We start from the raw sequence: 14,046 nt of genomic DNA on the forward strand, positions 1-14,046 counted from the left end.
AAAGAATATCTCCTACTTATTCAAGGTAGTCGGAATATTCTCGGGTTGATTTATTTGATACAGAAGTGGGCTTTTGAACTCATGAAAATTATGCACAGAGGAGGCAAAAGTCTGACCCACATTTATAACTACAATTTATCACACTTCTCTTAATTCATTGCCTGGTTCCTATGTGTGTTTGCTTATATATATATATATATACATCCTGTTTTATTTCTTACAGTTAATTTTCAAAACAGAGACCACCCAATCAGTCTTTTTTAGTTTATAATTGTTCCTTAGAAATAACATTTGGGGGTCTTCTCCTTGAAAAAAATCAGACTCTGAATGTGACAATTTGCTGAAGATACAATAGAATGGTATACATTTATTCCATATATTTGGGTGCAAGTTAATGTTGTATTTGTACAATTCCATAAGAATAAACCAGCTAGCTTTTGTCAGTATGTCAACTGCTTACCAAACTATATAAAGAACCCTGCCTCCCAAGGTCAAACATAACACTGATGAGGCCCTCAATGAAATCGAGTTTGACACCCCTAGTATACATTGAACACACAAAAACAATGTAAGTTCTCATCAGGGTAAGATTCAGTTACATGCAAGCTGAATATTCAGAACATCACAAATACACACACACTCACACACACACACACACACAGAGCATTGAATTTTCAGTGCCAAGTGTCACATTTAAGCACTCAAGATTTCCTTTTATCTAAATTAACAGAACAATTGGCAGTTCAAATTTTAGAGACGTTGTACTGAAATGCAATTAATTAGATAAGCTTCTGAGGAAATCATTTATGTCTCTTGTGGCTGGTCCCAAATGTTTGTCTTTCATCTGAACCACAAACACGAATCCTACAGTTATTATTCTTAGAAACTGGAAAATAATTCATTAAACAATCTATATAATTTGCTAAACTCACTAAGAGAAAAAACCTATTGAGTACAGAAATTGTCAAGATGGACACACCAAGAAGATTACTTAAGACACAGCTGAAAATTGGTTTTTTAAAAAAAATTTCTTCGCTCCTTTTGCTCATAAAATTTTGATTCATTGCTGCCTGATATGTTACACAACATGGGAAGATCTAAGTCTAAGTTTTGTTCATGAAATACATAAACATTATTATATATATATATATTTTATTTCAGAGTGAAAGATCAACAGAAACCCTACATTGAGTGTCCTCCCATAATGAGAAGTTGTAAGATGCTACCTAGAACTAGTTCTTTCAATGATAGCCTTGTGATTTGTTAATGTCACCCCTGCGCACATGACCCCCCGCACTTGCTTGGGCAACCCCCCCCCCCCCATCCTCCCCTTGCTTTTGGTGCATGATGGCACGGTTTACCCATTTTTTCAGGGAAGCCTCCTGAAGTTTCCAGAGGGAGAAAAATGATCCTGCAGGCAACCCAGAAGTCCATTCCCAAATTAGGGCTGTTTTCTGCCCCCCCCCCCCCCGAGGCTTCAGTAGGCTTCCCTGAAGCCTCCGGAGGGGGAAAATGGCCAACAATGAAGGCCGAAATCAGCTTGCCAGCATGCGCATGGAGCTTGTGTGCCTAAGAAATGGCTCCATGTGCCACCTGTGGCACATGTACCACAGGTTCGCCATCACAGCTATATAGTATTTTAAGTACTATCCTAGTTCATATCCACACTCATTTTAAGGTAAAACAAGAGAAACAAACAGTGGCAAACAGCTTCTGGAGTGCTGTCACAAGTGGTCCAGGTTGCTATTTTTGATCGTTTCACAAGATACCTTTCTTTATAATAAGTGGTTGCAGCAGAATTTACTAACAATGATAAACTGTCTTTAGGGACAACATTATTGTCTTTTAAAAAACATACAAGTAGATAAATCACAATATATTTTTGTGCCTTAGGAAAAACATTCTGCATTCAGAATTTCCTACATTTATTTCCTTCGTCGGTGAACTTAATACCCCTATTATCCTTCTTCTGATTTATACAAGAAAACAATACAAGACGAGATATACGGACAGGTTTTTCTCCATTAAACTCTCTTTCCTATGCTGTTTTAACAATGCACAGAACTGCATTTGTATAGAGCTAAAAACTTATATATTCCTACAAGTGTTTTTTTGCAGGAGAGCAGCAGTGTTTAATGAATCCCTGGGTTTGGTAATGCAAAGGGTGATTGGAAAAGCAAATGAATGCAAAGTGTTGAAAAATACAGGGCTGAAAACTTGACTTTTGTAAAAACCAAAAAGACTGAAAGTACTACAAATCTAAAAATACTGAAAACTATTATTCTAGAGATTGTGCTACTGGTCTCGGAATGCACGAAGAACGAGACAGAGGTCATACTAAAATCATCAAAACAGAGGAAAGGAGCAAAATCAGCCCTCTCACTCCTACACATCCCAGAGTTTGCATAGATGATTATAACTAGCTACATGTGAAATCAATCCTATTCATATTCACCCAAAACTCAGTATCTAACTGCATTTGTGGTCAAATTGTAACCTATCCGAATACTGAAATTGTATTTAAAATGCACTAATACAGATCTCATTTGGGACCGGAATAGGTGGAATTTAAAAGAATGGTTATTGCATTTCTGACATTTAACACCTACTTCATTTAATAAGCGCTCGGTGGGCACACTGCCTCCAGTGTAAATGATTTTGGATAGCTTTCAAAGGACAAGAGGCTGAAAATCTATAAACAGTGGCAGCCGAGCAATCTACAAGTCTGATTAGTGACTCTCCGAGTTTTTCTTGATTCACCTTCACGAGGTGACATATATCTGCCAAGGTCGTTTACTATGTGAGGGATCGATAGGTGAACTGGAGGTAGACAGGCAAAGGTGGATTTTTCATTCTTCATTTCCTAAGTTGCAGAGTATTTAAGATTTATAATTGCACCAATGCTGAGGCGTCATTAAAAAAAAATCTATGAGGTCCAGTCTGAAGGTTCCCCACCAGATATGAAGTCCAGAGCATGTAAAGCAAAGCAGTCATCTATATGCAGCTTCCTGGTGTTGGAAGAAATATCCATCTGGTTCAGTTCCAAGTGGGGAGAAAGACACTGGAAACATGGAGGCTGATTGGAAAGATGGTTTATTGATGGACAGGACCACATGGGTTTGAGGTCCTGGGCAGCTGACCACATGGAGCTGAGAGAGAGAGAGAAGTATTTATACCCTCTCTTGGGCCTTGCCCTTGAGCTTCCTGTTCCTGTGCAAGAAATGCATTCTATTGGTCATCAGACTCCCAGGGGGCTATTCAGAGGTCATAGCTGAGGTTGTCTGAGATGAGCCTTGGTTGACCCTTGCTGGGTGATGCAATGAAGGGGGCTTGGTAGTGCCATGTGGTGAGATCTGCTAATAGATAATCCTATTATGTCCTGGAGGGCCATGTCTTAAACCCACCACCCTGGAGCTGAAGGTCTAATTGTCTTGTAGGTAGGCTAGCCCAGTCCTGCTGGGGCTATTAACAAAGATGGGAGCTGCTTTCCAAGAGCATGTTTCTCCTTTAGGGAAATATAATAGCAGACAAACAGCTGGAGCATGTCCCCGATGTGCACGTGCACAGAGCTGCCAGATGAAGGGAACAGCTAAGGAACAAGGGTCGACTTGGGAGTATGGCCACAGGTGGATGGTGAATGGCCTCTCCCAGAGGAAATCAAAGAGGAGCGCAAGGGGAGTGGAGTTTGCGGGAGACAATTAGTTGGCTTAATTGAGTTCGTGACTCTCCGAGACTCCTTGCCAAGTTTTGCACATATCGGCCTGCCATTCTTATGAGAAGATGCTAGGCGACTGGAACCTTTTTCAGTTCTCTGGGTAGTTAATATTCCTTAACTCAAGAATTGGCAACCTTAAACACTCAAAGAGCCATTTGGACCCATTTCCCACAGAAAAGAAAACACCAGAAGCCCCCTGTTCAATTCTGGAGCTGACCGGAAGTTCAGTTCCCCCACCATGGAGTCTCCTCCTAGCATGGCATACTTTTTCCTCTACCTGTCATAACCGAAAGCCCTATCAATTGTGGAGACAACTGGAAAACCCTCCCCTTGCCGTAGAGTCTTCTCCTGGCACACTGTGCTTCTCTCCCCCTCCCCCACCGGAAGCTCCTCTCAAAATTGTGGCACTGACCGGTGACGGAGCCACAGCAGAGGGAGGAAAGAGCCACATGCGGCTCCAAAGCCGCAGTTTGCTGACCCCTGCCTTAACTGATTTACTTGTTGGCATGTGGCATAGATAGAGAGCGTTCTATCAAATGTGCATGGTTAGGATACCCAAGAGAAGTGGATATTTATGTCACAAAAATCTTGAAGGACAAACTTTCTTCTGTACTGACAAAACTTCTTGGATGAGAAGCGAAATATTTTCAAAGAAAACACCAAGAAACTCCACTTGCCTTTTGGAAAAAGCAGCTATGGAAAAATATGACAAAGTGAAGCAGATTTTGAAATGATCTAAAAATGCGAAAGTGTTGATTTAAAAAAATGCATTAAGGGGGGGGATCCAAGATGTTAAATCCAAGAAAAGGGTAAAGTATTCTGCAGACAAATTGATTGGAAAGTGAAGTACTATATCTGTTGAATGCATCCTTTATTGCCTCTTCTGCATGTGCTTTAAGAACTGTATGAAAGGAGGAAACGAGCCAAACCTGAATGTTTTTATATCTATTGATCTCAAAAGGAGAAAGCAGGAGAAGGAGCCTAATTCTCTCCAGCAAAATCAATGGCATTTAGATGGTCTCAACACTTAAAGAGATCATACAATATATAGCTTTGTTTCCCTGAAACTTTTCTTTTCTAAAAAAAAAAAAAATGATTGCTTAATAGACCACAAAATGTCAGAAAGCATTAGAGTCACATCTCAAACATATTGGCATTACTACCTACCTACGCCCCCAAATCAGGAAAATAAACTGTGACAAGAAAATGAAACATTTATTTCTTTTTGATCTAATGATTCAGTTTGAAGATAATAAAGGAACAATTACTTTGCTTTGAAAAAAATCTTTGCTTTAATCAGAAATAGCCATTGTCCATGCCTGCTACGTAAAATAACAGATGGATTTATAGCACAGCCAGTTGTGTTTAGTAGATATGTGTGCATATATATATTTCATACATATGCTCATCCATATCTTGACTGAATGGATATTTAAATGTATTATTCATCTGAAACGTGATGGAAAGGATTAAATGCTAGCTTTGAATCTGAAAACACCAGCTTCAAATGTCTAACTACCTATTAAAGAAGACCATATAAATAGTTTTTTTTTTCAGAAAAAAAAGTAATAAAGATGGTAATGGAATTACAAAATACCTAATTTTTTCCTCTTTCATTGGTCTTTATCATTAAAAAAATCATTTTATTATTAATTCAGTAAAAATACCCATGTCCTCTCTCCCCTCCCTTTCCTTCTCTTTTTTAGAGCCTCAATTTGATTTTCAACAAAACATTTGGTTTTGAACATCACATGTAAGATAACTTGGTAGGTCCTTCTTGTTCTACGTTGATCACAATTTACTCAACAAGTTACCAATCTGGAACATTCTAATCTTTTCAAGTGAAGATAACATTATTCTGTAATTTGCTAAAAAAAATACAATAATTTGTAGAAGGTGAAAGATCACCTTGCAGTCCAAGGAGTCTTCTCCAGCACCATAGTTCAAAGGCCTCAATTCTTTGGCGCTCTCTTATGGTCCAGCTTTCACAGCCACACATTGCAACTGGGAAAACCATAGCCTTTATTATACACACTTTTGTTGGCAGGGTGATGTCTCTGCTTTTTAGTATGCTGTCTAGATTTGCCATAGCTTTCCTCCCCAGGAGCAAGTGTCTTTTAATTTCTTGGCTCAGTCCCCATATGCGGTGATCTTAGAGCCCAGGAAAATAAAATCTGTCACGACCTCCATTTCTTCCTCATCTTTAGACAATACTGAAAGTAAGATTATTTTCTCCCTGTTGCTCACACAAAGACATTTATATATACTTCTGAAACATTACACAGCTTCATACTTGAGATTCTTACTCTTTTTTTTTAATAACTATTTAATCAGGCTAATTGCCAATATCAACATATGGACTTGTCCAAGTTCTCCTGGAGCAATATTTGGTGCCTGGTAACAATTCCGATTGGCTTCTTCTAAACTTTAAACAAAAAGTCACTTGAAGCCAACCACTTAATAAAACAATATAAATGTGCTGCAGCTGCCAAAAAACCCAATGCAGTCCGGAGCTGTATTAACAAGGGGATAGAATAAAGATCACAAGAAGTGATATTACCACTTAATAATGGATCGGTATGACCACACTTGGAATATTGCATACAATTTTGGCCACTGCAATATCAACAAAGAGGTTGAGACTCTGGAAAGGGTGCAGAAAGAGTGACAAAGATGATTGGGGGGGTTGAAGGCTAAAACATACGGAGAACAGTTGCAGGAATTGGGTATGCCTTGTCCAGTGAAGTCTTCATTTAATGATCACGACTGGGACCAGCAACTCAGTCATTAAGGAAAAAGTTGCCAAGTGAATTTCCCACTGTGTTTATGATCTTACTTCAGTTTTAATTTGATTTACAGACCAGTGAAGATAATAAGTGCAAGGATATGTTGCAAAATTACTTTTTCGTCAAGGTCACAACTGCAAATAGTCACTAAATGAGGCAGTTACTAAAAGAGGGCTAGAAAAAAACATCCATAAGCTTTGGCTGGCCTACATGGCTTCTTTCAGCTCCAAAACGGTATAAAGCTCAACCCTTCCAAGACGGAGTGGCTGTGGGTACCAGCCCCCCGGTTCAGCCAATTAATTCCATCATTGGCCATTGGGGGCATTCATCTTGCCCCCGTGGAGCGGGCGCGCAATTTGGGCATCCTCCTGGATGCCCGGCTGTCCATGGATGACCATGTGACAGCCGTGGCAAGGGGGGCGTTCCACCAGGTTCGCCTGGTGCGCCAATTGTGCCCCCTACTGGACCGGGACGCTTTACGCACAGTCACTCATGCGCTGGTGACGTCTCGCTTGGACTACTGTAACGCTCTCTACATGGGGCTTCCCTTGAAATGCACCCGGAGGCTACAGTTGGTCCAGAACGCAGCCGCGCGGGTAATTATGGGGAGTACTAGGTACTCCCATGTGACACCGTTCCTGCGCGAGCTGCACTGGCTTCCTGTGGTCTATCGGGTGCGTTTCAAGGTTTTGATAACTATCTTTAAAGCGCTCCATGGCTTAGGACCTAGTTACTTGCGGGATCGTATTCTGCCCCATACATCCCTGCGACCAATTCGCTCGCACAGAGAGGGCCTCCTCCAGGTGCCGTCCACTAGACAATGTCGTGGGGCGGCGCCTAGGAGTAGAGCCTTCTCTGTGGCGGGCCCAGCCCTGTGGAATGACCTCCCTCCGGATATTAGGAATACCTCTGACCTCCGCTCCTTCCGTATTAAGCTTAAGACCCACCTATTCCAAGCAGCTGGCCTGGCTCAACTTTGATCTAACCATATCGCTCCTGACGGGTTTTTAACTGGGTATTTTAATTATATTTAATTTCTAGGGGTTTTAAATACTGTATTTTAATTGTTTTTATTTATCAGCCGACCTCCTTCTTGTGTATGTCTCAGTATATGTCTCTGTTATATGTTTGTTTTGTCCACATATTTATTTCGTATGTTTCATTGTACGCCGCCCCGAGTCCTTCGGGAGAGGGTGCGGCTAAGAAATAAATAAATATAAATATAAATATAAATATATATGTATGTATGTATGTATGTATGTATGTATGTATGTATGTGTATGTATGTGTGTATATATATATATATATATATATATATATATATATATATATATATATATATATATATATATATATATATATATATATATATATATATATATATATATATATATATATATATATATAATTAATTAATTTTAAGAGCATCCTTTGGAAATCTTTTTGTGAAACTTAAGGGTTTTTCTGTGGAGCATTAACATGTTTTATGTCTCCAACATGAATTTGACCAATTTAATTTTAAGACCAACTAAACCAGTTGTACTGGGCAAATGACAGCTATCTACAGTAAGCCATCCCTAACATTTCTGCTTTAGGAAAACCAAATGAAAGAAAATATATATTTTTCCACTACATTTTCAAAGGGATTCTCTCTAACCTTGGTGACATATTCAGAATTCCAATTCTTTCTCAGTGGGTAGAAAAAAGTCATTTCTGGGGAAAACATTTTACTTCATTGCTCAATTTTGGAAAAGTCCCTATCTCAGCACATGTATCTATATCTATATGTATATCTTTCTGTCTCTCTCTCTGTCTCTGGCCCTCAGAATAATAATAGTAATTAAAAAAAAATGACAATATCTTTATTGTCATCTCTTTCTCTCTCCCTCCCTCCCTCCCCCTCTATCTCTATCCCCCCTCCCTCTCTCCCAATCTCTCCCTCTCAATATCTCTCTCTCTCTCTCTCTCTCTCTCTCTCTCTCTCTCTCTCAATCTCCCTCCCTCCCTCCCTCCCTCTCTCTCTCTCTCTCTCTCTCTCTCTCTCTCTCTCTCTCTCTCTCTCTCTCTCTCTTTCCCCAACATCCCTGAGTCCTACACAAGCCTTATAGGTAAAGGTAAAGGTTCCCCTCCAAATTAGCATTTGGTTCACCCGAAGCGGCTCAAACAGGTTGAATCCGACCTCCGGTGAAACCCAATTTTGGCAAATGAATATGAAGTCCCAAGCAAGATGGGGAAATTACAAAAGAAAAAAATCCACCCACCCTTGAAACCATGCTTCTGCATTTTTATTACAAAATGTATATAGATGTATTCATTAAGGGTCAGTTCAAAGGAAATAACATCATTTTACCAGGATAATTTTTCTATGTGTACCAGTAAAGTAATGAATTCCTTTAAGATGCATCTTAACTCTACAATTTAAGTAGCTTTTAACTTAGATATATGAATGTTGCAGGTCAAAAGATACATTCTGTGGGTGTAATTATCATCATTTAAATTCTGCCTGCCTTCCTCGGTGTAGTTATCTGGTTGCCACTGTTGTAATCTATTTATGCAATTCTGAACAATATTAAATCCCCATTTGTATCTACTGTTGTTTGCATCAATTAATTAATCATGACGGAAGGTGAGGACACTACGGAAGTATTAATGCCAAGTTGGAAAACAATGAATGTAGACAGGTTTTTGCCTCACGCTAATAAGATTGAAATGGCATCTATGTACTATAAACAGGGAAAGAAGCATTGTAATTGTGATATGAGGACAATGGCGTAGTACTGTGTAAGCTTGAATAATCCAGTCTTAAGTCTTAAGGAATGCCATTGTTCTCCATATATTACAAACAGCAAGCATAGTGAAGTGGATGTTATGGAAGTTAAAAATAAATTTAAATACCCTCCACATTTGATTTTGCTATAACCTTAAAACAGCCGTCAATAGAAATATTAATTGTGCACTTAAAGAGAATCATAAAACCCACTAATGTGTTATTTGTCAAGCCTGAGGAAAAACAGGAGAAATTAAAATGGCAAAAAACAAACAAACTGCCAAGTTTTGATTCTTCTGTTTGGATTTTCCACAGCAAATGCTGCAATTCAATCCAGAGAAAGAAATGTAATAGAATTCATTAAAAGCAGTGGATCTGAAATCTACTTTTGGACTTGTTTGGGGTTTTTTATGTTCATAATAGAGTATGAAAGTAAATTTATAGCAAAAGCCAGTTCATTGAGGAGTTTATTTTATTTATTTATTTCTTGGATTTCTAAACCGCCCCCTCTCCCAGAAAGGGACTCTTTATAATGGTGAGGTGACAGCAAAATTTCTTAGAAGTTCAGTCCATGTCTCTCTGTGGGAGAGTCTTTCCTCTCCCACAGTCTTTCAAGATAGTTCACAATTACCGACCTTTATCAGGCTTGGAGAGTGGCCAGGCCGATATCTTTCAGACGCCGCAATACTTGGCAAGAATGCAGAAATGAAGTAATTGTCTCCTGCAAACACTCCTCCCCTTTCACTCCTCTTTTATTCCCTATGGGAGGGGCCATTCACCGTCCACCTGTGGTCTTACTCGACCCTGTTCCTTAGCTGTTCCATTCGTCTGGCAACTCTACACAGGTGGACACTGGGACAGGCTCCAGCTGTTCATATGCCTCTGACCTCCGCTCCTTCCGTATTAAGCTTAAGACCCACCTATTCCAAGCAGCTGGCCTGGCTCAACTTTGATCTAACCATATCGCTCCTGACGGGTTTTTAACCGGGTATTTTAATTATATTTAATTTCTAGGGGTTTTATATTTTGTATTTTAATTGTTTTTATCAATTGACCTCCTCCTTGTGTATGTCTCAGTGTATGTTTTTGCTTTATGTTTGTTTTGTTTACATATTTATTTCGTATGTTTTGTTGTACGCCGCCCCGAGTCCTTCGGGAGAGGGTGCGGCTAAGAAATAAATATATTATTATTATTATTATTATATGCCTCACTGATGTTTTACTCTGAAGGCAGCTGATAACTGGCATAAGGCTCTGGTCCCCTCTCTGCCTCCGACACAGAGCCCTCATTAGAGACTTCCTCAAACTCCAGGACTGGCCCTTGTTCCTCCCCAACCTCCTCACTGTCCGAATCTGCTACCAGCTCTGCTAGCCACTGGCAGGCCACAACAATAGATCCTTCCCTGATACAATTATGATTCTGGAAGAGGCCACAATTCTTTATGAGCCTGGCCCTGCAATCTGGCATTTTCCTTCTCCTGGTTCTTTGCCCTTCAACCGAGTTGCAGTGACATTCATTTGGGATCACAAGTTAGGGGATTCTTCCAGGGATTGAGAAGTGCAGGTTCTAAGATGTGAAAGAGATTCACTTCTTTCTAGATTACATCCTCGTGAGACAGAATTACATGCTTCAGGCATAATTCAATTCACAGAATCTCTGTGTTCGTCTTCTGACAACTCTTCTCCTTGGAGATGGTCCAGGGAGATCACGGCAAGAAAATGCCACTGAACTCCGTGAGATCAATTTCCAGAGCAGCTTGTATAGCACTGTTGCACAATCTATTTTCTGTCAAAGGACTTAAAAGCCTGAAGTATAATCCCCTGGAAACCATACAGTTGGCAGGCTTGAAGTATTCTCACCTATTCTTTCTTCTTTCCCTTTGGAAGTCTGCATCTTTCTTCACCCCAAGCTGCAGAGAAAGGATTGCTCAACCTTATGGGATATCTGAATTTCTTTTTCATTAGGCCTTTACATTTAGGCTGATGGTGGAGGCATCTGCAAAGGGAGATCTGGATGGCAAAAGCAGCAACTTGCTGTAAGCTTGGTCCCATTGGTGTATGACTGTGATACCATGCATATAGGACACTTTTATCATTTGGATGAAAGCCTCTGACTACATTGACGTAACATCCAAATGAGGGCTACAAATTGATCCCTTCCTTGCACAGCCTTAATCCTGTTGTGTAATTGTATAAATCAGTGATGGCTAACCTTTTTGTTGTTGTGTGCTGAAAGCGCCCGTGGGTGCCACAGTGCGTGCATGCATGTGCACCCATAATGCAATGTGTGCATTACGCCGCCCCGTGCATGTGCACACAATTCCTTCATGCTTCCCCTGCCCCCGCGCATGCGTATGTGACCTCCCCACCCATGCATACCCATCTTCCGCATTCACCTCAACTCCGCACATGTAGGGCAGAGACCTGGAAACCAATTGGCTGGCGGGAGGCATCCACGCATGCATGGTGGAGCTGAGCTGGGGTGATGGCTCACGTGCCCACAGAGAGGGCTCTGCGCGTCACCTTGGCTGCCTGACATACGGGAGGTTCTCCATCCCAGGTATAAATGATAGATTGAGCTTTTTTTCCCCCCTCTGGACTCTTCTTTACCGTTTCTCAACCAATACGAAGAAAATCAATTGTGGGAAGCACGGTCATATTTTCGCAAGATGCCGCAGAACATCTCTGATGTTATAATAAACATATTGATTTGTCATTGAATCTTCCTGCAGTAAAATTGGCTTCCAGGGTAAAGTTGACTTTCCACTCAAGGTTCTCTATTACATGTTAGAGCACACAAAATAGCCAATCCGTTTTGCAAAGCACGCCTTGTTATCTGGATAAAGTATGAAACAATGAGGAAGTCTTCAAGTTCAAACTTTCTATATGATGTTTGTTACCTCTGTAACTGTCTGGTTTATTTCTGCAAGCCAACAAGACACACATAGACATCAGAGGATAATTAGGACTGCAGGGGGAAGAAAAAAAAAACAATTGCTACCAACCTGCCTTCCACTGAGGACCTCTACACTGCATGAGGGCTGTGAAAATATTTGCAGAACTCTCACGCCCTGGACATAAATTGTTTCGACTCCTACCCTCAAAACGAGGTTACAGAGCACTGCACATCAGAACAACTATACACAAGAACAGTTTTTTCCCCGAATGCCATCACTCTGCTAAACAAATAATTCCCTCAATACTGACAAACTATTTACTAAGTCTGCACTACTATTAATCTTCTCATTCCTATCACCCATCACCTCCCACTTATGATTGTATGACTGTAACTTTGTTGCTTGTATCCTTACAATTTATATTGATTGTTTCCTAGTTTGATTTGATTGCTTATTTGTACCCTGCAACTATCATTTGTTGTACCTTATGATTTGTGACGAATGTATCTTTGCTTTTATGTACACTGAGAGCATATGCACCAGAGACAAATTCCTTGTGTGTCCAATCACACTTGGCCAATAAAGAATTGTATTGTATTGTATTGTATTGTATTTTACTCTCTGTGGGCATGTGCGCTGTCACCAGCTGGGCTTCAGGTTTCTGGCGCTCGAAGACCAGCTAGCCATCAAGCATGTGTGCACCGTAAACCCAAAGATCAGGTGGCCAGTGCATGCATGCACGCCAGCCACCTGCTCTTCAGGTTTCTGATGCTTTGGTGTGCATAGGCACAAGTTCCAGTTTGGGCACTGGGTGCCGTAAAGATTCGCCATCACTGTCATAAGAGCTAAGGTCTCTCAGGAACAAGTGAGTTGTTTTAGAGTGGGCTAATGTTGGTGAAGAGGAAGGGGGCAATTCAAAAAGTAGGTTCTTTGTTTGTAGTTTTCCTAAACTTTTTATATTCTTTGAAAATATTAATTTAAGGGAAATCTATGAGAAACAAGATGGCAGAAGAGGTATCTGTCCTAGTAGAAATTATAGCCCCTGTGTCTTTTGCAATAACCCCTTTTCCGAAAGAAGATGCTGTTAAAAAGTTTTTTTTGTACTGCATATTGGTCCCTTTTGCCCAATCTATGTCAAATGGATTATTGTTGCCCAATTAATTAAAACCACACAAACAATATTTTCTTCAAAAGAGGGTTGCATTTTGAAGGTATTTTTTTAAAGATTTTTTTTTTTCCTGTTCAATGATTTTGGGGACTGAAATCTCGGTGCCTCCAATTCTTTAGAATAAATTCAAGGCCTATTTTTGCTTGGAAAGTCCATACAGTTTAGGAGGAGAAACAATTGATTTATGACAAACACAAAATTGACTCCCAGGTTCCAAATAAGGATCTTCCTAATTTTCCAGTAATTAAAACTTTTGATAACTATTCAGTGATAATTTCTGGAGATTATCATTTATCTGTTTCAATCATTATGTTTCTCACATATGCAGCAAGCAGAATTGATTCTATTTCTCTTAAACATAGCTTTCATGCACAGAGACACAGAGAGAGGGGGGGAGGGAGGGAGGGGGGAGGGAGGAGGGAGAAAGAGAAAGACTCAATATTTTCTTAACAGTTCTTTTTTCTTCCCCACAAAATGCTACACATTTTGGTCTTTGTTTCATCACAATTCTAATAAGAATAGGTTTTCAATGGTGATAAATGCTACATTGATGCAAGTTGGTTGGGATTATCTAAAAAAAGCTTAAGATCAATTGTATTTCTAAATTCCTTCTGTTGGATTCAGAAGCAGCATATTCTTACTGTCTATCTAGTGGGATTATTAATGGTGTGATTTAAATTTGAATGAGAGATAGCCAAGGAATTCCTAAGACT

The 14,046-nt window shown here is 40.0% G+C and overlaps 1 protein-coding gene across 4 annotated transcripts in view; it reads right to left on the reverse strand.

Annotated features, from left to right (window-relative positions):
• Positions 1 to 14,046, reverse strand: part of CDH8 (cadherin 8) — a 214,493-nt gene that overhangs the window by 32,226 nt on the left and 168,221 nt on the right. The gene's annotated exons all lie outside the window — the stretch shown is intronic.

Source organism: Natrix helvetica (assembly GCF_964273705.1).
Source record: "Natrix helvetica genome assembly, chromosome: 10".
NCBI classification, from domain to species: Eukaryota; Metazoa; Chordata; class Lepidosauria; order Squamata; family Natricidae; genus Natrix; species Natrix helvetica.